Genomic DNA, 25,396 nt, shown 5'->3' with positions numbered 1-25,396 from the left:
GATGACTGAGATATCAGGGAACTTAGTACCTAAGAGGGGGGTAGGGAGAATTGGCACAAAACAACCAGAGAACTTTACTGAAGAGCTTCATCCGTGGTTACTATATCCATTGCTCTTTTTACAGCTGTGACAAAAACACTACAAAATCACCCCGAGGAAAGATTTGCTTTGGCTTACAGTTGAAAGTACAGTCAGTCCACCACAGTGGAGCAGCCAGGTTATCAGGGGTGGGAGGCAGCTGGTTACATTACAACTGTAGTCAGGAGAGAGAGAGAGAGAGAGAGAGAGAGAGAGAGAGAGAGAGAGAGAGAGAGAGAGAGAGAGAGAGAGAGAGGAAGACAGCAAAGTGGTGTTTAGTTTGCATTTTTCTTTTTACTCTATCTAGAGAATAGTACCTCAGCCTAGGGAATGATACCTCTGATTATTAGCAGAGAAGGTCTTCTATCATAATTAATTCAATCCTGAAACCTTGTCACAGACCTTCCCAGAGGGTTGTCTTAAGTGATCTAGATCTCACTAAGCGGACGATTGATGTTTACCATGACAGTGAATGATGGGTAAGAGACATTTTTTAGAGGGAACACTCACTAGTAATTTTTCAAATATAAGGATGTAGGCCATGGTAAATGCAGGTTGCGTAGTTAGCTGTGTCCCTGGTGTCCTGCTGGCCAGTGTGATAAATGCTTGTGCACTTGGGTCTGATCGTGACTCTTAGCTAAAGACCTTTGGTAAGTTGCTTATTTTCTCTGGAGCTCATCTTTCTCATTAGTAAGCTAGAGCTGTGGTAGTGGAGACTGCACGAAGGGTTTTAGAAGAACAAGTAAGTACATATTTGAAATGGCCTAAGGACAGTGTACGGAACCCATACCCAGAGCTGTCTGATGTTTGTCTCTAAGACAGTTTGCTCAAAAGAAACTTTTCACTAGGAAATCCACAGTGTTAAACATGCAAACAGGGACTGTTCTATGCGAGTGAGACTTGAGCTACCTGGCTTACCTCCTTTCTCACAGGATTTTCTGAGATTCTGCAAAATACTTTAGGCATTCTTAATTTGAAAATATACAATCATCCATCATTATCATCCAGTGATGGTTTTAGAACCCATGTAAATGCCAAGATCCACAGTCTCATATCTCTTACAAAGAATGGTTTAATCTTTACTTGTGGATGGCCTTGTCAGGCACCAGTGGGAGGAGAAGCCCTTGGTTCTGCCAAGGCTCAATGTCCCAGTGTAGGGGAATGTCAGGGCGGGGAGGTGGGTGGGTGAGAGGCACCCTCATGAAAGCAGGGGAAGGGAGGATAGGATAGGCAATTTATGGACAGTAAATCAGGAAAGGGGATAACATTTGAAATGTAAATTTTAAAAAAATCCAATAAAAAGTAAATAAAAATTAAAAAATAATGTAAAAAAGTAAAAGAAAAAATTCTTTACATATAACCTGTGTGAGCCTTCTTCAGACTCTAAGTCCTTCTAGGTAACCTGGAATATCTAATACCATATGTGGGATATACAGAGAGCTGTTACACTGGGTTTTAGAGAACAAGGGTAAGAAAATAAGTCTGCACATGTTGAATACAGATATATCTTTTCAAATGTTTTCTCTATGTGGTTTTCTGATTTAGGAAAGTAGAGTCTGTGCACACATACACACTTATACATACACACAAGCACACACTTGCACATTCACATGCATACACACATACATAGACACACACAGCACACGCACATAACCCCCCACCCTGCCCCTCCGGATAGAAAGGATCTCTCCATCTAGTCAAAGACTTGGTGGGCAAAGGATTTCTATTGTTGTTTTCTAGTCATAATTGTGAAATGACATCATGTAATGAGAAGACCAGAGAGGGGAGGAAATAAAGTCACTGCCTGGGGTAAATATAACATCATCTTACTGAGTTCCACGCAGTTTTTAGACCCTTGTAAATTCACTTGTTCTTCTAACACTTAGTATCTTGCCCTCATTCCACCCCTCCTTTACTCACAAGAAAGATAAGCTGTAGAGAAGGTCGGCATGTGTAGGGAAGAAAGGAACAAAGAGCAAGGGGGCAAAGCATGGGAAGATTTGAGGGGAAGATTCGGTGGCGTCAACTTAGGGCTGGAAGTAACTGGCTTCTACTACTTAGTCATGCTTTAACTTGAGGGCATCTCTGTACTTTGAATTCCTATAAGACATAACTGCCATCTAACTGTATTCCTCAGAATTCTTTTTGGTAACCAATATCCAGACTCATCCAATCATAAATATTCAAGTTGGAAAGGTGGCAGGAATGGAAGAGACAGGGACAGTAGTAATTCAGGGGAAGAATGTGCTGAAAGGGTCTTCCTCGACGAGGAGGTAGACTAGCTCTCCTGCAGGAAGAAACTTGGAGGAGGGAGAAGGAAGGCGATCACTTCAGTGAGGTGGACTTTAATCTCTTTTGCAATAGGGAGGTGATTTTATCCTAAGGAGAAATTGGATATTGGCAGGAGAAGACTCAAAATGGTAGTTGTGATGGGAATGGACTCAGTAGAAATGAGCAAAACCACTGTCCAGCTAGCTCCCTGGTAGGTAAGAGGTCATTCAGGACTTTTGACCTTTTTTCAGAAAACCAAATTGCTCTTGAACCAGAGAAGTCATACAATAGACAGTATGATCTTTATTGACTGACTTCTTCCATTGTTTTAAAATGTAAGATTTTTAATAAACTGGGGTATTTTCTAATTTTGTGATTCCATATTAGTATGAGATAAGATGACAGAATATTATTTGCATAAATTTGCAAACAATGAGAATTTAGTAGGACTAAGAGGGAAAGGATATTGAAGATAGAAAAAGGAAAGTCCTTTAGTATGAATACAGTTTTGCATTGTGTCCTGGTGGTTTGGAGCCATTGTTTTTAAAGCTTTCGCAATGTCAGTTATATTTAGAGGATAATTCTATGTCAATGTTAAAATGTTCTTCACCTTAATGGCTGACTTGTCGTTTGACCAGAACTCTAAGGACAGATTGTTGGTAGCCCTTGACAAGTGGTGTGTAGGCCGGAACCTCAGCTTCTTCATTCCTTAGGAACGTGATGGCAACAAAGCACATCAGGTTGCTAAGGGGAAAATAAACAGTGAGATTGTAAAGGGTTGGCTAAATATTAAAGGCTCCACAAATACCTTTAGTGCTGCTATACAGGAAGGGCCCATAACCTTTCAGATAACGTTTATTAAATTTCCGAGAGAGGAAAATGAATGGCTAACAAAGCAGGCATTGCCACTGGAAATCAGCCCCTGATACATTATCAACGCAGTAGGCTGGGTTTCAGTGAAGCTTTCCTTGTGAGGAAATGCAAACTCATATTCTCCTGAAGTGGAGGGCCATTTTTACAAACAAAGGACAATTGAGCAGACTGTATGTGACTTAATAAGGATCAGCAACAAAGTAGGCAGGAGGAGAAATGCCCATCGATAAATATCCAATTCTGTAGGCCGTGAGTCTTATGACCCATGATTCTGCCAGACTGGTTAGATCAAAGCGCCTGGGTCTAGAAGGTGTTCTTTCCATGTTGGTTCCTTCAGTAAATATGCGCTATGGTTTCTAATAGGCCCTACTGTGCAATCACTGGTCTATAAACTAGTGTGAAACTCTCTGGTATCCTCCGCATCCATAGATGACCCTGGTGTCATAGGAGGTTTAGAAATCTGGGTTGAGATTTTGTTCTTATAACCCACATATAAAATAAAAAATGACTCGAGTGAAGTGACATTATCTTTTCTAAGTGCCACAAACTGCCATTTCCAGAGCAGTTTTAGATTCATTTATTCTTTGCCAATCCCAGCAGCATGAAGGGTAGGTGTTTCTTTCTTTTCTGAAGGGTGAATTGGAAGCTCAGAAGTTACTCCCTTGCCTGAAACACTGCAGTGAGGATTCTGCAGAGCTGGCCCAGAAACAAGGCCAACACATCCAGAGTTTCCTATTTTCTTTCCTACAATAAGTTCCTCTGGGGATGAAACTCAGTGAGTACAGTATATGACGAGCATGACAGAAACCCTGGGCTCTACTCCAGAACTACAGATGCTGTGTGTGATGTTGCCTGCCTGTAACCCCAGTGGGAGGCTCATTCTTCCCTGCTGCACAGTGAATTTCAGGCCAGCCTGGGCCACATGTCTCAAAAAGAATCTTGTTAAAAAACAACTAAATACATAAGTAAAATGCGAAGCCTTCTTTCCAAACTGAGTCACAGTAGCAAAAGTCTGTGTCAAATACAAATTGGAGAAGGATTATGTCATATGAACTAGATTAATAACAATGGCCAGCACTCAGTGTGGGCTGGGCTTTCACCATCAAATCAAACCACTCAGACTGGGCAGAAAAATTGGGGAGTGAAAATGCCCACTTCAACTTGATTCCTGATTTTCAGATAAAGGGCACCAGCAAGAGTTTGTTGACTTACTCAATTACTAAAGTTTTATAATGAGAATTCTTTTTTTTTTAAATTTAGAGAATACTTTATTAGTTTTTGTAATCAAACCCACGTAGATAAGACCTTACATATTTAATACAGTGTGTTACCCCTGTACAAATGGAAAAAACTTAAGTTCAACATTTCTAGACCAATATGGCTGTTAATTTCTGTACAGTGCCAACTCAACACAGTAAACGGGGATACTTTTTACCAAAGTTGACAGCACAGCTAAAGTTTCAAAAAATTTAAATTATATATCTGTATATATATATTTATATTTATATAAAAAGACCAATAATAGCAGTGTGTTATGCATCAACAGCAGCAACAGCTTTTCCAGGTTCTGCAGTCATCTGAACAAAACTGTAGAGACATCCAGCACACTCCATTAAAAAAAAAAAAAAGTAAAAAAACAAAACCCGAGAAAACAGCACAGTTCTGTTACTGTTGTGGTACCTGGCAACATTTTTTTTTTTAATTAGCTTCTCAATCATCATCTGGAAAGAAAACATTCTGAGCAACATCATTAAAAACAGCTCTGATAAAGCACGGTCACTACTACGTATCATAAAGCAGGTACAAGCTATTTTACATCCACAGAGGTATGATACAGTACTGTCCTACATCTATAATACTAGAGGATACAATTTAAAAGGCATTATTTGAGACTTGATTCTACTTTTCCAGCAGAGGGCCCAAAGGATGGTGTGACACAGCTTTGTAAAGAAACATACTCTAGACAGGATTTCCTTTCACTAGTGGCACAGTTCTAAGGATTCATTCTCTCCATGAATGTCAGCTAAAACCGTTATTAAAAAAATGAAATATCCCTAAAACAAAACCGTATAACCACCGGATTCACATGAAGATGACCTAGTGGAGACAAGCTGGACCTCACCTTACCAACAAGCTATCAAATCTGTTATGTTTAAACAGTGAGACCTCCAAGGAAGGAGATGCCAAGTAGTGATTCAAAGCTTCGGACCACAATCAAACACAGCATCCTTTTCAACAGAAGCAGAAGCTCATCTGAATATGCTCAAGGATGCTGACATCAACATTTAATCATCTCCTCACTCATCCAGGAAGAAGGGGAGATCAGTTACTACTGTACTTTATTGTGTTCAACCAAATCACCATGTTACAAAAATAGCAAGCTGCCATAATAAAAAATAAGGCTCCTCTATCCAGCACCAGATAGCATCATTTTACTTTCAAGCCTAGAAATTGCACACTTGTATATAAACCAACCAAAGATGAGGATTGAGAGTTCATCTTGGTGGATTTTTCCTTTGATGAATATGAAGTGTCCTTCCTTATCTTTTTTGATGACTTTTAATTGAAAATTGATTTTATTTGATATTAGAATGGCTACTCCAGCTTGCTTCTTCTGACCATTTGCTTGGAAAGTTGTTTTCCAGCCTTTCACTCTGAGGTAGTGTCTGTCTTTGTCTCTGAGGTGTGTTTCCTGTAGGCAGCAGAATGCAGGGTCCTCATTGCGTATCCAGTTTGTTAATCTATGTCTTTTTATTGGGGAGTTGAGGCCATTGATGTTGAGAGATATTAAGGAATAGTGATTATTGCTTCCTGTTATACTCATATTTGGATGTGAGGTTATGTTTGTGTGCTTTTCTTCTCTTTGTTTTGTTGCCAAGATGATTAGTTTCGTGCTTCTTCTAGGGTATAGCTTGCCTCCTTATGTTGGGCTTTACCCTTTATTATCCTTTGTAGTGCTGGATTTGTAGAAAGATATTGTGTAAATTTGGTTTTGTCATGGAATATCTTGGTTTCTCCATCTATGTTAATTGAGAGTTTTGCAGGATACAGTAACCTGGGCTGGCATTTGTGTTCTCTTAGGGTCTGTATGACATCTGTCCAGGATCTTCTGGCCTTCATAGTTTCTGGCGAGAAGTCTGGTGTGATTCTGATAGGTCTGCCTTTATATGTTACTTGACCTTTTTCCCTTACTGCTTTTAATATTCTTTCTTTATTTTGTGCGTTTGGTGTTTTGACTATTATGTGACAGGAGGAGTTTCTTTTCTGGTCCAATCTATTTGGAGTTCTGTAGGCTTCTTGTATGCCTATGGGTATCTCTTTTTTTAGGTTAGGGAAGTTTTCTTCTATGATTTTGTTGAAGATATTTACAGGTCCTTTGAGCTGGGAGTCTTCACTCTCTTCTATACCTATTATCCTTAGGTTTGATCTTCTCATTGAGTCCTGGATTTCCTGTATGTTTTGGACCAGTAGCTTTTTCTGCTTTACATTATCTTTGACAGTTGAGTCAATGATTTCTATGGAATCTTCTGCTCCCGAGATTCTCTCTTCCATCTCTTGTATTCTGTTGGTGAAGCTCGTATCTACAGCTCCTTGTCTTTTCTTTTGATTTTCTATGTCCAGGGTTGTTTCCATGTGTTCTTTCTTGATTGCTTCTATTTCCATTTTTAATTCCTTCAACTGTTTGATTGTGTTTTCCTGGATTCTTTCAGGGATTTTTGTGTCTCCTCTCTATGGGTTTCTACTTGTTTATTTATGTTTTCCTGGAATTCTTTCAGGCATTTTTGCGATTCCTCTCTGTAGGCTTCTACTTGTTCTCTAAGGGAGTTCTCCACGTCTTTCTTGAAGTCCTCCAGCATCATGATCAAATACCATTTTGAAACTAGATCTTGCTTTTCTGGTGTGTTTGGATATTCCATGTTTATTTTGGTGGGAGAATTGGGCTCCGATGATGCCATGTAGTCTTGGTTTCTGTTGCTTGGGTTCCTGCGCTTGCCTCTCGCCATCAGATTATCTCTAGTGTTACTTTGTTCTGCTATTTCTGACCGTGGCTAGACTGTCCTATAAGCCTGTGTGTCAGGAGTGCTGTAGACCTGTTTTCCTTCAGCCAGTTATGGGGACAGAGTGTTCTGCTTTCGAGCGTGTAGTTTTTCCTCTCTACAGGTCTTCAGCTGTTCCTGTGGGCCTGTGTCTTGAGTTCACCAGGCAGGTTTCTTGCAGGGGAAAAGTTGGTCCTACCTGTGGTTCCAAGGCTCAAGTTTGCTCGTGGGGTACTGTCTAAGTCCTCTCCGAGGCGGCAGCAACCGGGAAGATCTGCGCCGCTCTTTCCGGGAGCCTCCGTGCACCAGGGTTCCAGATGGCGTTTGGTGTTTTCCTCTGGCGTCTGGATGTGCACAGAGTGCAGTCTCTTCTGGTTTCCCAGGCGTGTCTTCCTCTCTGAAGGTTACCTCTCCCTCCCACGGGATTTGGGTGCAGAGAACTGTTTATCCGGTAGGTCCCTTCAGGTTCTGGCGGTGTCTCAGTCACAGGGGTCCTGCCGCTCCTGGGCCCTCCCCCACGGGAACCCAGAGGCCTTATACAGTTGCCTCTTGGGCCAGGGATGTGGGCAGGGGTGGGCAGTGTTGGTGGTCTCTTCCGCTCTGCAGCCTCAGGTGTGCCCACCTGATCAGGCGGTGAGGTCTCTCTCCCACAGGGTTTGGGAGCAGAGAGCTCTATAATGAGAATTCTTATCCTGTTTTACTTTATCCTGAAGATATTGATTCTCTCTTTTTTTTTTTTTCGGAGCTGGGGACCGAACCCAGGGCCTTGCGCTTCCTAGGCAAGTGCTCTACCACTGAGCTAAATCCCCAATCCCATCCTGAAGATATTGAAACCCAGGAAAGTGAGTTGACTTTTCCTGCGGTTGCAGTTTTAAAGACTGGATGTGGATTCCACTCAGGAAATCTGGCTCGAAGATTAAGTTCTTATTTACTTTCCTATCTTGACTTTTCATTAAAATTCTTAATTATTTACCAACAAGTTTAGAACCTTATACTTCAAAACAGAGAGGAAAAGAAAGCCAAAAAATAAAAATAAAAATAAAAAAATAAAAAAACCCACTGGTGTCTGAAATAATGGGAAAACACTGATGTGGTGATGTGTGTGAGTGAATTTAATTAGACAGAATGTCATTCACTCACCTAGCCTTATTTAAAAGCCTGGAGATCCAAAGATGTCTCTTTTCTAATATACCTGCTGCCCAGAAGCCCTATTAATTTAATGTTGTAAGGAAAGGAATTATCTAGCGGGATTCAATGTTTACTCTCCTGCCTCTGTTCTTCGTGTCTGGAATTGCAGCTCTGGGGTACAAACTGGACGGATTCTGCTTCATTCAGCAAATTAAGCAGAAGAAAACAGATTATTAGCTCCGTGCCTCCCAAACGACACTTGCTAGACATTACTGTCATGTGATGCCCTCTGGAGACTGGTTCTTAGGCTGAATGAGTTTGGAAATCACAGAGTAATGTTGGGCCTGCGGAGGATTGGTCATTAGCATATTGAAAGCCCTTTGAAGTTCAGCAAGAAGAAAGTCTGCTTAATTTTGCTTAGCCAAGCTTCTGGTTAGGTAATTTGCAATGAAAGATGTTTGGGTTTTCACCGCTGTCATTTAATAAAGCATCCAGCATTCTAGGAGACAAACTTCAGGATCTCTTAAATTAAGGAACCGTAGCGTTTTGCCAAAATAGATACATTGTTGAATGCCACCACTGTTTCGTTGTTATGGTAGCCAATATTCAGAGGGTGGGATCACACCCTTCCATGTTCCCACTGCAGTGTGTTCTCATTTCGTTGTGCACATTGGACCTTTTAGATCCCAAGACCACTGCTTGGGAAGATAGTGTTACTATCATTATTTTTTGACTTCACGTAAAGGAAGTCATGTAGCTTGAAAAGACAATGTCCCCCCAGCTCCTCAGACATCCTCAGCTGGGCCGGCTGCTCAGTCATTGTTCTCCACAAATGTGTCCCACAGCTCTCAGCCCTGTGGTTGTTGTTCATGCTGTATTCTAAGCTGGTGTGTGCTGATCTCGCGACATCTCTGTCATAGTTCTCATGCAACATCATCTGAAGCATCTCTTAGTCATGTTAGCTGCTGTGGGAAGAGGACTTCATATGGAAACAGAACTAGAAAAATATGTTTTCTGTGAGAAAACGGCGACATTGTTGCATGTTCTATGCAGTTGAGGAAACTAAACGTTGCTAAAGAACTAGGAAAAAAACCTATGAAGGTAGTCATTTTGAAATTGTATTAATATTTATAAAAACAATCAGATCCTGTTATAATTCACAAATTACTCCTCACGGTCTTCAAATATGTGTCCATATTGGTTTGTGTCTAAAGTACTTTTAGTGGAGTCATAAGGTGTTATACTTGAGAATGATTTTAGACGTCGGTGACTCTAGGTACTGTATTTAGCAGGAGGTGGGGTAGGGGGCTGACTGGGAGGAGTTAGGGGATTTTGTCAAAGTCTACTGCTTTAGCAGAAAAAGTGAGAGAGGTGTGACATCATCCCACGCTACAAGGCAAGGCTGCCATAGTGCAAGAGTCTGGGTATTTATAAGTCAAGTCAGGAATGTTTCTGTCATGCAAATGTTTGAAGAATGTTCCCAAAAGGGAAGAGAAACAAAGCCACTGCATTCAAATCTTCCTGTAAAACTTGATCCTTCGCTTCATATCTTTTGCATACAAAAGTGTTTGATTCCCTCTCATCCCACAAGTTCTGAGGCATGAATGGGTTCTACTCGATCAGCATATTACAATCGTCTTGTATAATAATTTCTTGGTAGTTTGACCCTTCCTCTCCTACTTTATGATAGGGAGAGGGATTTCTCTCCTTTCCATCTTCAATGATTCAGTCTACTCTCTTAGCCACACATACTAAATAGTTTGGGTTTCCTAGAATGCTGTCTTAGTTAATTTTCCAATGCTTTGATAAAGACCATGATCAAAAGGGGAGGGAAAGATTTATTTGTCTTATATCTTTGGGGTTACAGAGCACCGAGGAAACCCAAAGCAGGAATCTGGAGGTAGGAACTGGAACAGAGGGCATGGAATGCCCTTAACTGGCCAGCTCTCCATGACTTGCTCAGCTTGCTTTCCTATGCTACACAGGGCCACTTGCCCTGGTGTGGTACGGCCCCCCAGTGTGCTGGTCCCTCCCACATTATTCATCCATCAAGAAATCATACCACAGTCTTTCCTATACGCTAATTTGATGGAAGCCTATTCTCAATTAATGTTTCCTCTTCCCAATGGACCATGGCCTGTAGTAGGTTGACAAAAAAACCCATCTAGCACAAATGCCTCATCTAGGCATTCTAATTCCTGTTACCAATTGTTTCCTCTTGAATCTGGAATTTCTCCTGTGATCCCCTCTTAATAGAACATTGGGAAACTGGTTTTGTTTTGTTTTGTTTTGCTTTGTTTTAAGATCGAGCAATACAATTCTCTGAGTGGCTGAGGTCATCCAGAGATAATCTCACCCTCTGGCATGGACACGGACAGGTGAGGTAATAGCTGTCTTGCACGGCTTGTTTTAAGGATTAATGATTATTTATTTACAAAATGTCTGCTGTATATTAGGTGCCCAATAAATCAAAGGTATCAACATTATTAGTGTTAATAATGGGTGTATGACAATGTCTTTGAAAAGTCTTCACATTACTAGAGCTGATAGCTTTCTTCCAAAGAATAATGTAATATTGACTGTGTGTAATGGTAGAGGGCTGTTGGGTCACAAGCCAGCACAGCTCAAGAACCTTGGCTCTCAGGACCTCACTTAAATTGGGGCCATATGGACTCTGGGGAAATAGACCTTCAGTTCAAAGCCAATTTTTGGGGTGTGGATCACCAATTCTCTTATGTTGCTTTTGTTGAACAATGATGTCTACATGTTTAAAAAATTATGTACTTTAAGATAGGATTTTGTTGTGAAGTTATATAACCTGACTCTCTCTCTCTCTCTCTCTCTCTCTCTCTCTCTCTTTCTCTCTCTCGGTGTGTGTGTGTGTGTGTGTGTGTGTGTGTGTGTGTGTGTGTGTGTGTGTGAAATTGTGGTCCTTCTATCTCATCTTCTTGAGTGCCTGGCTTCTTTCAGACTGATTTTTTAATGACTATTTTATAAGCATCAGGATGCTAGGTTTATGTATTTTTTTCACTTTTGATCATTATTACCTGCTTCCGCTAATTCTCCAGACTTCTTCAAAGGTATCTGTTATATTTTCATTTGTTTTTCTTTATAAGTAATATGTTACATTGTTTTTTCCTGCTTTTAATATTTTTCTCTAGTCTTTAGAAATATGATTATTGTCTGCCTGGTGCTTTATTCTGCAGTTTTATCCTTGAGTTATTTATGTGATTCTGTCACTTACAATACTTGTTATTTCTAAGTTACTATTATTTTCTAGAACTTCCTCAGTACTGACTTTCTCTTTTCCTTTCAACATGCCAATCACAAGAGTGCCCCTTCCCCCAGCATTATTAAATTCACTAACTCTTTCCTGGTTCTTCATTCTGCTGATTGAGCCCAACCCTGGGGCGGGGGGTGGTGTTTTGTTTACTAGTTCAGTCATTGCAGATTTGTATTTTAAAATTCCCATGTGTCTTTTGTCTCCTCTCTTTACTAAGCCTTTCTGATATGTTTGCTTCAAGAGTGTAAGTAAGTATTTTAAATCATCTTTACGACAGTTACCTTAACTGCTTCACCCAAGGGTTAATATCTTATAATTATGGAAAAATTAAACATCAAAAATGGGCTAGCAGCTGGAGAAATGACTCAGGAATTAAGAGTTGTTGCTCTTGCAGATGACCTGCGTTTAGTTCCAACCATGGTGGCTCACAACCGCCCATAACTCTCCTTCCGGGGGATCTGAGCTCTAATGGGTACCAGGCGCACATACACACATGCAGGCCAAACATTCGGACACATAAAGTAAATCTAAATACAGAAATGAATGGGCTAATGAACTGGATAGACACTTTCTACAAACGGATTCTCAAATGACATCTTTAGCCATAGAGGAAACACAAAACTGCTCTGAGATTCTTTCTCATTCCCGTGAGAATGGTCAATGTCAAAAAAACCTGAAGGATGTGGCAAGGAGACATCTTTATTCACTGCTGGTGGAAGTAAAGCTGGCTTAGTCTCCATGGAAATCAGTGTCGGGGTGGGGGATTTCTCAAAATATTGAGGATGAAGTAGTCCAAGACCATCTAGACCATTCCTAGCCACACACCACAGACCCCATCTGCTGCCACAGACATACTTTGCCCATCCATATTCATTGCTATTATGTTTAACTACCTAAGAAATGGAGCCAACTTAACTATCCAGTGGCCAATTGATAGGTAAGGAAAACACTATGTATATATAATGAATTTTATTCAACTGTAAGGAAAATCACGAATTTTGGAACCATGACATTTGGGAGGAAGTGGAATTAATGCAGTGGCAAATGTCAGATCAGCAAAGGACAAGGACAATTAATTTGGAGTTGAACACTTTTAATAATGCCTCTTAAAATTTAAGTGTTACTTTTTTTGTTTGAATTTATGGCCCCTCAAGCATACAAATAAAATACTTCACCCCTGAGCTATAGATGGCCTTTGCCCCATTTACTTTCTGTTTTGATGAGTTCACTAAATTTCCCAGGTTGATGTTGAACTTGCTCTGAATCCCAGGCATCCTCTGAACTTGTGGTTCTCCTGCCTCAACCTCCTAAGTACCTGGGATTTTAGGTCAGTGTTACCATTCCAAGATGCTGACTGTTCTTCCTCCCCCACCTTGAAACCGTTGTTTAGTTTGCTGTGAAGGAACATTGTCAATATCAACTTGAACTTTATGCTAATACACAGTTGACTAATTGACATTAAGCCTCCGTGGGCTGTTGGAACAGCAAGTTTCTGACAAAAGACTGTAAAAATAAGATTTCAACCAATTAAAGACAGCAAACCAACTAAAAACGTGAACAGTTTAAAAGAAAACTAAATGTCAGTAGATGGACAGAAATGTGCCCTAGATAGTTTATGATATATAGTAAAAGAAGACCGATGGAAAGTCTTCACGGTGGAAGGTTTTATGACAGCTGGTTACACTTTGTTCAATAACTGTCTGACTTTGAGGCTAGACTGTGACTTTATATGTAGTCTCTACTACTGTCTGCAGTGGCTGAGGTATTCACTGGGTGGCAGGCTCTAGGGGAGTTCCAGATCTGTTGATCAATCTAACAAGGTCCTAGCACTGGACTGACTTTGTTAATGAGCATCTGTAAGGTGAGGGTGGGACCCGGGCGAGGGGTACAGGTGGAGTGAGCAGACTCAGATGGCAACAGACAACAGCCTATGTCCACTGTAGTGTGTGTGTGTGTGTGTGTGTGTGTGTGTGTGTGTGTGTGTGTGTGTGTGTGTGAATGTTCCATGGGTTGTGTGTGTTATATGCATGTGCACTGCTTGCACTTACAAAGGCCAGAGGAGATGTAGGATGTCTTGCTGTATGACATACCGTCTCTTCATGGAGCCAGGCTAGTTTCCAGAAAGCCCCAGAGTCCTTTTCTTCCTGTGCTTTGTGGTGCTGGAGCTATAGGTTTGGTCATAGCCACATGCAGCTTTTATTAAAAAAGGGGGGTGGGGTGGGTCTAGGGACCTGAGCTCAAGTCCTTATGTTTAAGCAGCAAACACTCTTACTCAGCAAGCCATCTCTCCAAGTCAAGAATCTATTCTTTTTTTTATTGCAATATGTCAAAATGCTTTTTATTGGATATTTTTATTTACATTTTAAATGTTATCCCCTTTCCACGTTTCCCTTCCAGAAACCTGCTATCGCTCCCTGCTTCTATGAGGGTGCTTCCCACCACCCCTGCCTGCCTGCCCACTCACTCACTCCCACCTCCCTGCCCTGACATTCCCATACACTGGGGCATCGAGCCTTAACTGGTTATCCTTAATTGTAAATATCCTTTGAAAAATCCAGTGTTTAATGGGTAGATGCTTTTTTTTTTAAATTGCGAAACCCTGTCCTTTCCCCTCTTCCTGACGCCAAGAGAAGAAGCCTCTGATGCTTGTTGTTTAGGAAAGGATTTAAAACATAGGCAACCCGTTTTGGCAACAAAAATGCTTGAGCAACCAAGAGTGAGCCGTCCCCAAGCACTCTTATTTCTTGTTTTACTTTATCTTCAGTCTGTATAAATGCACATATATTTAAAACTCATGATAAAGCTTCCATATTTGTACAATTAAAAGTTAAAAGTTTTGTTCCTAAAGTCAGTCAGGAAGGGTCTCCTTTACCGGGTGTGGAGGCATGAAGGCAACACAGCTAGAGGTGCCTCTAAGTGAGAGGACACTTCCCCTAAATTGTACAAGACCCCGGGTTCCAATGGAGGAGGAAGAGAGGAGGGAGGCAGAAATATAAAATGCTATTTTAATTTTAATAAGAACTGTTTCTGGGAGCGAGGAACTGTACATTACAGAATCTGAATTGAATCGTCAAGGTTGGTGTCCATGTTGTGTTCCACCCATGATACATGTTTGTCAACATTTTACCAGCTTTGAAAGTCAGAATGACCTTCAGGATTGATAACCGGTCACAGCTGAACCATTGCACTAATTCGTTTCTCATGCCACATATAAAAGAATACGCTTCCTTATGTCGATGAAAACACATATATTTTACAATTTTAACTCACCAAGTGCTAGAATTTACTACTACAACAAGAATGGCATCCACACAGGGAAGGAAGAGGCTTCTAGATGGCTGGTGTCCTACAAAGCTGTAATGTGAAACGGTGGTGGCTGAACTTGGCTATCGACGTGGCCACATCTGGAATCAGCTAAAACCTAAGGAGCTGGGAACATCTGAGAGGGATTTTCTTGGCTGGATCCTTAGAGGTGTGAAGACCAACCCTAAATCTGGGGCACTTCTTCTGGGGTTGCAGGCCACATCCACATACATGGAAGACGGCTGCTTTTGCCTTTTCTGTGTGCTTTCACTCTTATTGTCAATTCATCCGTTCTGCTGCCAAGACATTCATTCCTTCACTAGTGTTAGCCTAATAGGCCCCAAGACGTTAGCCCAACTGACCCCATGATGAAAATCCCAGTCAGATCATGAACCCAGACTGCAAACAGCACTACTTGCAAAACTAAAACAAAAGCTTACTCCATCAAAGTCCATAGATTTGAGAAAGTTTCTAAATCGACTGACCTTGATTTTTGCTTCTGCAATTCTGATTCTGGCTAACAGAAGTATGTCAATCCGGAACATGTTTTTTCTTTCTTTCATTTTCTTCCTTTAAATAATTAATTTACTTTAGATCCCGATCACAGGTTCTTTTCTCTCTTCTCCCAGTCTCTCCCTTTCCTCCCCTCCATCTAGTACCCCTTCCTTCTCAGTGAAGGGGAGACCTTCCGTGGATATCAACATGCCTTGCATATCAAATCGCAGTAAGACTGTGGATATCTATTGTGACTAGACAAGGCAGCCAAATTTAGGGGAAAGGATCCGAAGGCAGGCAACAGAGTCAAACATAACCCCTACTCCAGTTGTTAAAAGACCCACATGAAGACCAAGCTGCACATCAGTTTTGCATGTGTAGGGAGCATAGGTCCATCCCATGCTTGCTTTTTGGTTGGTGGTTCAATCTCTGTGAGTCTCTACGGGTCCAGGTTAGTTGATTTTGTAAGTTTTCTTGGAGTTCTTGACTTCTCTGGCTCCTTCAATCCTTTCTCCCCCTCATCTGCAAGATTCCTTAAGCCCTACCTAATGTTTGGCTGTGAGTCTCTGCATCTGTTTCCAGTAGTTACTGGGCAAAGCCTTTCAGAGGACAGTTACGTTAGGCTCCTGTCTGCAAGTATACCAGAATATCATTAACAGTGTCAGGGGTTGGCTCTCCATTGTGGGGTGAGTGTCAATCAAGTTTGTCCATTCATTGGTTGGTCATTCCCACAGTTTCTGCTCCATCTTTGTCCCTACACATCATGTAGGCAGGACAAATTCGAGATAGGTGTCCCCATCCCTCCATTAGAAGTTTTGCCTGGTTACAAGAGGTAGCCATTTCAGGTTCCAGATGCCCTGTTGCTAGGAGTCTTAGTTATGGTATGTAGGGCTGGATTTGCGGCTATTGTGAAGCCTGTTCTTTCCTGAATTCTTTCTTAGCTTGTTTATCGTTTGTATAAAGGAGAACTACTGACTTTTTGAGTTAATTTTGTACCAGCCACTTTGTGGAGTTATCAGCTGTAGGAGTTTCATGGTAGAATTTTTAGAGTCACTTATGTATACTATAATATCATCAGTGAACAGCAAGATGTTGACTTTGTCTTTTCCAATTTGTACCCCCTTGATCTCCTTTCATTGTTTTATTGCTCTGGCTAGAACTTACAGTACTATATTGAAGAGATAGGGAGAGAGTGCACAGCATTGTCTTGTCTCTGATTTTAGTGAAATTACTTTAAGTTTCTCTCCATTTAATTTAATATTGGCTATTCTGTAGATATGTTACATCATTTGATTTAATAATGATTTAATAATTAAACATTATTGCTGTTTAGTTTCTGTCTCAATGACATGTTCATTGGTGAGAATGGGGTGTTGAAGTATTCCACTATAATTTTCCTTTTGTGAAAATGTGTTCCTTTGCATTTGTGGCACAGATGGTCAGAAGTGAGCCATCATCTTGATGGATTTTTCCTTTGAAAGTGTCCTTCCCTTTCTCTTTTGATTACTTTTGGTTGAAAGTCTATTTTAGTCTATTTTATTAAATTTTGGAGTGGCTATTCCAGCTTGCTTCTTGGGTCCATTTACTTGAAAAACCTTTTTCTAGCCCTTTACTCTGAGGTAATGTCAGGAAAACGTGTGTTCCTTGTATGCAACTGAATGATGGATTCTGTTTTTTTATCCATTCTGTTAGCTTGTGTCTTTCTATTCAGAAATTGAGTCCATTGATGTTGAAAGATATTAATGATCAGTGATTATTAATTCATGTTATTTTGATGTTGTTGTTGTTATTGTTGGTAGTAGTAGTAGTAGTAGTAGTAGTAGTAGTAGTAGTAGTAGTGTGTATATGTGTACGTATGTGCTTCATTTCTTTTGTTTTTTGCCAGTGTGGAGTTATTTATTTCCTGTATTTTCTTAGGTGTGGTTAACCAATTTTGGTTGGATTTTGCTTTGTATTATCTTCTGTAGGGCTGGATTTGTGGATAGATATTGTTTAAATTTGGTTTTGTCATTGAGTATCTTGTTTTCTCCATCTGTGGTGATTGAAAGTTTTGCTGGGTATAGTAGTCTGGACTGACAGCTGTAGTCTGTTAGAGTCTGTAAGATGTCTTACCAGGTCCTTCCGGCTTTTAGAGTCTGTTGAGAAGTCACTGGGTACAATTATGATAGGTCTGACTTTATATGGTATTTGGCCTTTTTCTCTTGCAGCTTTTAATATTCTTTACTTTGTTCTGTAAATTTAATGTTTTGATTATTGTATGGTACAGGGTTTTCATTTCTGGCCCAAACTATTTTCTGATCTGTAAGCTTCTTGTATGTTTATAGGCATCTCTTCCTTTAGGTTGGGGAAATTTTCTTCTATAATTTTATTAAAACAATTTCCTGGGTCCTGGAGCTTGGAATCTTCTTCCATTCCTATAATTTTTTATTTTTTTCATAATATTCCAGATTTCTTGGATATTTTGTGTCAAAACATTTTAGATTTGACATTTTCTTTGACCAATGTATATAGACTTCTTCAAATCATATCTTCTATGCCTGAGACTCTCTCTTTCATCTTTTGTATGCCGTTGGTGAGGCTTGCATTTGTAGTTCCTGTTCTCTTAACTCGTTTGTTTTTCCATCTCCACGATTGCCTTAGTTTATGTTTTCTTTACTGCTTCTATTTTCATTTCCAGGTCTTGAATAGTTCTATTCATATCCTTCACCTGTTTGATTGTGCAGTCCTGTATTTCTTTAAGGGATTTCTCCATTCCTCATTTAATGTCTCTGTCATCTTTATAAGATTGGTTTTAAGGGTTCTTGGGCTTTGTTGTGTTATGATAGCCATAGCTTGCTGTAGTAGGCTAGCTGGGCTCTGGTGGTCCTATATTGCTGTGACTTTTGTTGATTGTGTTTTTATGCTGCTGGCCTTTAGCCATCTGGTCATCCCTGGTGCCTGCTGGTCACTGGGGATGCAGGCAGAGTTGTGGGCTGGACAATGCAGCTCAGGGGCACAGTGCAGCTCACTGATGCAGGATATGCCCCAGTGGGACCAGGCAGGCAGGTGCAAAGACCTAAGTCTTGCATTTCCTTGAATCTCCCTTCTGGGGGTATAAGGAACCCTCTGGAGATTGCATTGCTTATTTCCCTCTTAAGAGGTTCCCCATCCAGAGAAGCTCAGATGAGTCAAATTGTCTTCTATCTTAAATTTAATTTTTCAGTGACGTTGGTTCAAAGTGTGTATGTTCAGGAGACTTCCTTTTTGGAGAGAGCTTTTATTTTAAGTGAATGCTCCCACCCATCAGCTTCAGCAGTCAAAGTGCCAAGTTTGAGAGGGATGAAAATTATCCCTGAGTCTGTGAACTAGGCTTGTATTCTAATGGCTGGGTCTTCCTTTTCTTTCTTTTTTTTTTAAAGTTTTTTTTTTTTAATTAACTTGAGTATTTCTTATATACATTTCGAGTGTTATTCCCTTTCCCGGTTTCCGGGCAAACATCCCCCTCCCCCCTCCCCTTCCTTCCTTTTCTTTTATTGCTGTGTTAATAAGATCCCCATGTTTTCCATGGTGTTATATCCCCACCCCCACCCCCACTGAAATTCATGTCTCTCAGCCCTGCAGTAGAGCAACTCTCTTAAGTTTCCCAGGGAAGCTAGGTCAAATGCTAACACCCACCCCTTTTACCATGCACAGAGAAGGAAAACAAGAAAAACGAGCTAGGAAAGAGAGGCCCTCACACTCTTACTCTAAAGGTGTAAAGGGAAACTGAAATTCTCATAAAGCAGCCACTTTACTCAAATTTCTTGAGCAGCGTATTCATACCCAGGGAAAAAGTGAATACCGACACACCATAGAAAGAAACAGCATAAAATATTAGAGAAAGAAACTCAATAGGCCACATTGGCAGGTACAGTTGGTCATTAACTTACATATTTTATTAGAACTATGATGCTTGCATTACTGTTTCTTGCAGATCTTTTTGAATGGAGAAAACACACTGCTTCTCAAACACACCTCACTGTATTTGTGCCTTCCAAATGTTTTCTTTTATCTGCCAGGGCAGGTTTTAGGTCTAAGCAACAGGAAGGGCAGGGTTTAGGGTTCAACCACTCACTTCCCTCAGTCCTCTGAATGCTGAGGTGTCCTAAACTTCAGGCATTCTTTGAAAGCTTAGCTCTAGGAGGGTTTTTTTTCTTTCCACATTACTTACTCTGATACAAGGCAAATATTTGTCTATTAAGAAATAGACAGCACACTGGAATCATAAACCCACCATCTGCTTACAGTGAGCCAACACCCACCTGTAAAGAGACGGATGCAGGCTGGTATCCTGTTTCTCCTGCTCCAGGAGAAGGCAATTGACACTATGGGGCCCTGCTTTGTTTGCGCTGCCCCATGCTAAGATTGCCTGATAAAATGTCGGAAAGGGTGTGTGTATTTGTCGCAGCCCATAAAGATTGCTTTCAGGTTCTCTTTTTTTTTTTTTTTTGGTTCTTTTTTTTTTTTCGGAGCTGGGGACCGAACCCAGGGCCTTGCGCTTCCTAGGTAAGCGCTCTACCACTGAGCTAAATCCCCAGCCCCTCAGGTTCTCTTACACAAATCTTTCTATAGTAATGGAGTCAGAAAGAGGCTGCATTATCATCAGTTTTGGCTAAATCGAAGCCTTTGTGGATTCTCTGTTCTGACATTCTTGGGGTAAAGAATGGAATAAGAAACTTGGCATATCGCCCTGTGCATGTTGGAAGGGGTGGCTATTCTGGGAAGGAGATCTTCATTGCTCCATTCCTAGCAAAGACAGAAGGAATGAAAGCAGAAAAAGGCACTCAAGTCACAGTGGTGTGTATCTTTAAAATGATCAGCAACCCTTGTTTTAAACTGTAGATGCTTAATTGGACTTAATTTTACAGCCCACCCTGAAGAGTTTGCTCTGGGCACTTAAGAAGGAGTTTACAGGAAGCGGAAAGTGAGCCTAGATTGGAGAGTTGTCCCTTGAAACAGCTGCCTTTGCTTTCAGAAGGAAGCCTCCAGGGGACACACACAGCCTTCAGCTTTCTGCTTCCTCAGTGTCACCTGGAAGGCTTGTTTCTGGCATGGTTCTTCCTTGGGAAAAATCCATACATGACATGAAGACAGAAAATTGACTGACTCCTTAATTTTAGAGCTTGTAAGTTTTGAGATGAACTAAAAAGGGATAACAAAAAATCATAGCAAGATGCCTGAACTAAGAAAGAAGTGATCTCCTCAGACTCCCAGGTGGTTTCTCTACATTTGTACATGTTTTTTTGCCAAATCCAAGTGTGAAAACACAGCATACTTACCTTGATTATTTGTGATAAATTAGCACACCAAAAAATTATAAGTGTAAATGAAATTCAACAGTATTTCATAGGAATAATAGAATTAAGAAAATATGATTTCAAAATGGTAACAGACCCAGGTGAAGGTAGATAGTAGAATAATTATAATAACTACTATATTCTACTATATGGAGTATATATATTATATATTATATATATTATAGAGAATATGCTACACTCTACTATATAGAGAGGTAGTCAAAGACTCTGACTTTATTCTGCTATTGTATTGGTACCCCAAACCCCTAAGGCTTTAGTATCCCTAGCTTCCTATGCTAAGCATGGAGTCAGCGGATATAGCTTACTTGGTAGGTATTTGCCTAGAATGCAGGAAGCCTTGAGTTCGATCCCTACCACTGCATAAACTGGGTGTGGTGGTGTGCACCTGTAATCTCAGCACGCTGGCCCAGATGCAGGAAGGTTAGAAATTCAAGGTCATCTGCAGCTACGTAGTAAGTTCAAGACTAACCTAGGGGTCATAAAACTCTGATCACTGGCTCCTCTTCCTACTGAGGCCTCCTAACTGAGACGTTCCAACCTTCCTAGAAAGTCCTCCAGTTGTCACAGTGGACAGGACCCGCCAGCCCCGCCCATCAACGGAGAAGTAACGATTGTTTGACACCCCGCACCGACTGAAGATGAGCAGGCATGTCTCTCCTTTTCCATCTGCAGTTTGGGCAGTATTGTTTTCATGAGCTTATAGAAATTTCACTTGCCAACTGCCTTTTGCTTGCTGTGTGGCCGCAGTCTTTATTTACGGTATACCTGAGTAAATGATTCTATTGAAAGTTGAGGGCTCTGTTGGCTGGCCTAAGCTTAAACATTCCACTCGGTCTCCCTGGAACCCTGACTGTAGTCTGTGGTGGTTTTTAGCCCAACCGAAGGAAAATCGAGATTTTTGCATTTAAATATTTAAGTGGTTTTGATAGATTTTAATTCGTTTCATAAGGTATTTATTTGGGGTTGTCTGGTATGAGTGACAGAGCCATGCTGCAGTTACTTTACTGTGGCAATTTATCCGTGGGTGGCAGTTTTCTGTTGTCTTTGACAGTGACGCTTTAGAGCATTTTCCTTACAACCTCCACCTGGCTTATATGGCTAGAATAGGAAAATCAAATTGGTTGTTTACTGGTTTTTAAAAAATTCCCCTTAAAATTTTCTGATGTTAAGAATATTTTTAAAGAGGCTCTCTGCTCCTCCCTGTTGCAGAGACAGCTGCGCCTTCTCCTGCAGTGCCAGCCTTGTCCCATAGACAAGATGGTGAAGGTCGGTGTGAACGGATTTGGCCGTATTGGGCGCCTGGTTACCAGGGCTGCCTCCTCTGCATCTGGCAAACTGGAGATTGTTGACCTCAACCACCCCTTCATTGACCTCAACTACATGGTCTAAATATTCCAGTATGACTCTACCCATGGCAAATTAAATGGTACAGTCAAGGCTGACAATGGGAAGCTTCTCATCAATGAGAAGCCCGTCACCATCTTCCAGGAATGAGAGCCTTTTAACATCAAGGGGGCGATGCTGGTGCTAAGTATGTTGTGGAGTCTAGTGGTGTCTTCACCACCGTGGAGAAGGTTGGGCCTCACTTGAAGAGTGGGGCCAAAAGTGTCATCATCTCTGCCCCTTCGGCTGATGCCCCCATGTTTGTGGTGGGTGTGAACCATGGAGAAATATGACAACTCCCTCAAGATTGTCAGCAATGCATCCTGCACCACCAACTGCTTAGCCCCTCTGGCCAAGGTCACCCATAACTACTTTGGCATCGTGGAAGGGCTCATGACCACACTGCCATCACTGCCACTCAGAAGACTGTGGATGGCTCCTCTGGAAAGTTGTGGTATGATGGCTGTGGGGCAGCCCAGAACATTATCCCTGCATCCACTCATGCTGCCAAGGCTGTGGGCAAGGTCATCCCAAGATGAACTCACTGGCATGGCCTTCTGTGTTCCTACCCCCAATGTATCCGTTGTGGATCTGACATGCCACCTGGCAAAACCTGCCAAGTATGATGACATCAAGAAGGTGGTGGAGCAGACATCTGAGGGCCCACTAAAGGGCATCCTGAGCTACACTGAGGATCAGGTTGTCTCCTGTGACTTCAACAGCAACTCCTACTCTTCCACCTTTGATGCTGGGGCTGGCATGGCTCTCAATGACAGCTTTGTCAAACTCATTTCCTGGTATGACAATGAATATGACTACAACAACAGGGTGGTGGACCTCATGGCCTATAAGGCCTCTAAGGAGTAAGAAACCCTGGACCACCCACCCCAGCCCAGCAAGGTTACTGAGAGCAAGAGAGAGGCCCTCAGTTGGGGCCAATTTGGCCCCCAAAACTGAGCATCTCCCTCACAATTCCATCTCAGACTTCCATAATAACAGGAGGGGCCTAGGGAGCCCTCCCCACTCTCTTGAATACCATCAATAAAGTTTGCTGAACCCACAAAAAAGGAATACTTTAAAGAAACATAATTGATTAATAAAAAAACAACAACTCTGTCTTAAAAACAAACAGGAGCAACAACAAACCAGGAGCAAGCAGGGAATTATTAGAAAGAGTAATTAGCAAATTAATTTGGAATAACAAAAATCCCACGATAGTGAAAACTATTCTCAACAATAAAAGAACTTAGGAAATGATCATCCCTGACCTCAAGCTGTATTAAAGAACAATAGTGATAAAAAGTGTATGGTATTGGTACAGAGACAGGCAGGTAGATCAATGAAATAGAATTGAAGACCTTGAAATGAACCTACACACCTATGGTCACTTGATCTTTGACAAAGGAGCTAAAACTATCCAGTGGAAAAAAGATAGCATTTTCAACAAATGGTGCTGGTTCAACTGGCAGTCAGCATGTAGAAGAATGCAAATCTATCTATTCTTATCACCCTGTACAAAGCTCAAGTCCAACTGGATCAAGGACACCACATCAAACCAGATACACTCAAACTAATAGAAGAAAAAGTGGGGAAGAGCCTTGAATACATGGGCACTGTGGAAAATTTCCTGAACAGAATACCAATGGCTTATGCTCTAAAATCAGAAATCAACAAATGGGACTTCATAAAATTACAAAGCTTCTATAAAGCAAAGGACACTGTCATTAGTACAAAATAGCAACCAACAGATTGGGAAAAGATCTTTACCAATCCTACATCTGATAGAGGGCTAATATTCAATATATACAAAGAACTCAAGAAGCTAGACTCCAGAGAGACAAATAACCCTGTTAAAATGGGATACAAAGCTAGACAAAGAATTCTCAGTTGAGGAATATCAAATGGCTAAGAAGCACGTAAAGAAATGTTCAACATCCTTAGTCATCAGGAAAATGCAAATCAAAACAACCCTGAGATTCCACCTCATACCAGTCAGAATGACTAAGATCAAATACTCAGGTGACAGCAGATGCTGGTGAGGATGTGGAGAAAGAGGAACTATCCATTGGAGAAAGAATCCATTGTTGGTGGGATTGCAGACTGGTACAACCACTTTGGAAATCAGTCTGGAGGTTCCTCAGAAAATTGGACATAGTACTACCTGAGGACACAGCTATACCACTCCTGGGCATATAACCAAAAGATGCTCCAACATATAACAAAGACACGTGCTCCACTATGTTCATAGCAGCCTTATTTATAATAGCCAGAAGCTGGAAAGACCAAATGTCTCTCAACAGAGGAATGGATACAGAAAATGTGCTACATTTATACAATGGAGTAGTACTCAGTTATCAAAAACAATGACTTCATGAAATTCATAAGCAAATCGATGGAACTAGAAAACACATTCACTGATAAGTGGGTATTAGCCTGATAACTTAGATTACCTAAGATACAATCCACAGACCACATAAAGCTCAAGAAGAAGGACAACTAAAGTGTGGATGTTTCAGTCCTTAGAAGGGGGAACAAAAATATAGGAGAAAATATGGAGACAAAGTTTGGAGCAGAGACTGAAGGAAAGGCCATCCAGAAACTGCTCCACCTGGGGATCCACCCAATATACGTACAACCACCAAACCAAGACAATATTGCTGATACCAAGAAGTGTATGCTGACAGGAGCCTGATAGAGCTGTCTCTTGAGAGGTTCTACCAAAGCATGATAGAGGAATGATAGAGCTTGCAGCAAACCACTGAACTGAGAACGGGGTTCCCATTGAAGGAGTCAGAGAAAGGATGGAAGGAGCTGAAGGGGCTTGCAACCCCATAAGAACAACAATACTAACCAAACAGAGCTCCCAGGGACTAAACCACTGCTGAAATAGTACACATGGACAGATCCATGGCTCCAGCTGCATATGTAACAGAGGATGGCCTTTTTGGGCACCAGTGGGAGGAGAAACCCTTGGTCCTCCCAAGGCTAGATGCCCCAGTGTAGGAGAATGTCAGAGCAGGGAGGTGGGAAGGGGTGAGTGGTTAGGTGGGGGATCACCCTCATAGAAGAAGGGGAAGAGGGGTTGGAATAGGGGATTTATGGACATGAAACCAGGAAAGGGGATAACATTTGAAATGTTAGTAATAAAAAAACATTCAATAAAAAATAAGGAAAACATCATTGATCACAATCTCTGGAGGAGGGTTAGT

At 41.2% G+C, this 25,396-nt stretch overlaps 1 pseudogene across 3 annotated transcripts in view; it reads left to right on the top strand.

Annotated features, from left to right (window-relative positions):
• Positions 1 to 25,338, top strand: part of LOC148005196 (glyceraldehyde-3-phosphate dehydrogenase pseudogene) — a 32,062-nt pseudogene extending 6,724 nt beyond the window's left edge. For 2 of the 3 annotated variants that reach the window (XR_015622998.1, XR_015622997.1), the window contains exon 2: positions 22,014 to 25,338. The product of XR_015622998.1 is annotated as a glyceraldehyde-3-phosphate dehydrogenase pseudogene, transcript variant X2 (transcript). Of the gene's footprint in view, positions 1 to 21,350; positions 21,451 to 22,013 lie in introns of those variants that run through there. The other variant, XR_015622999.1, reaches the window with a different exon arrangement.
• The last annotated feature ends 58 nt before the right edge of the window (positions 25,339 to 25,396 follow it).

This window comes from Rattus norvegicus, chromosome 6 (genome assembly GCF_021556685.1).
Source record: "Rattus norvegicus strain SHRSP/BbbUtx chromosome 6, alternate assembly SHRSP_T2T, whole genome shotgun sequence".
Lineage (NCBI taxonomy): Eukaryota > Metazoa > Chordata > Mammalia > Rodentia > Muridae > Rattus > Rattus norvegicus.
The sequence above is the reverse complement of the archived record's forward strand: the minus strand, read 5'-3'. Positions and strand labels throughout refer to the sequence as shown.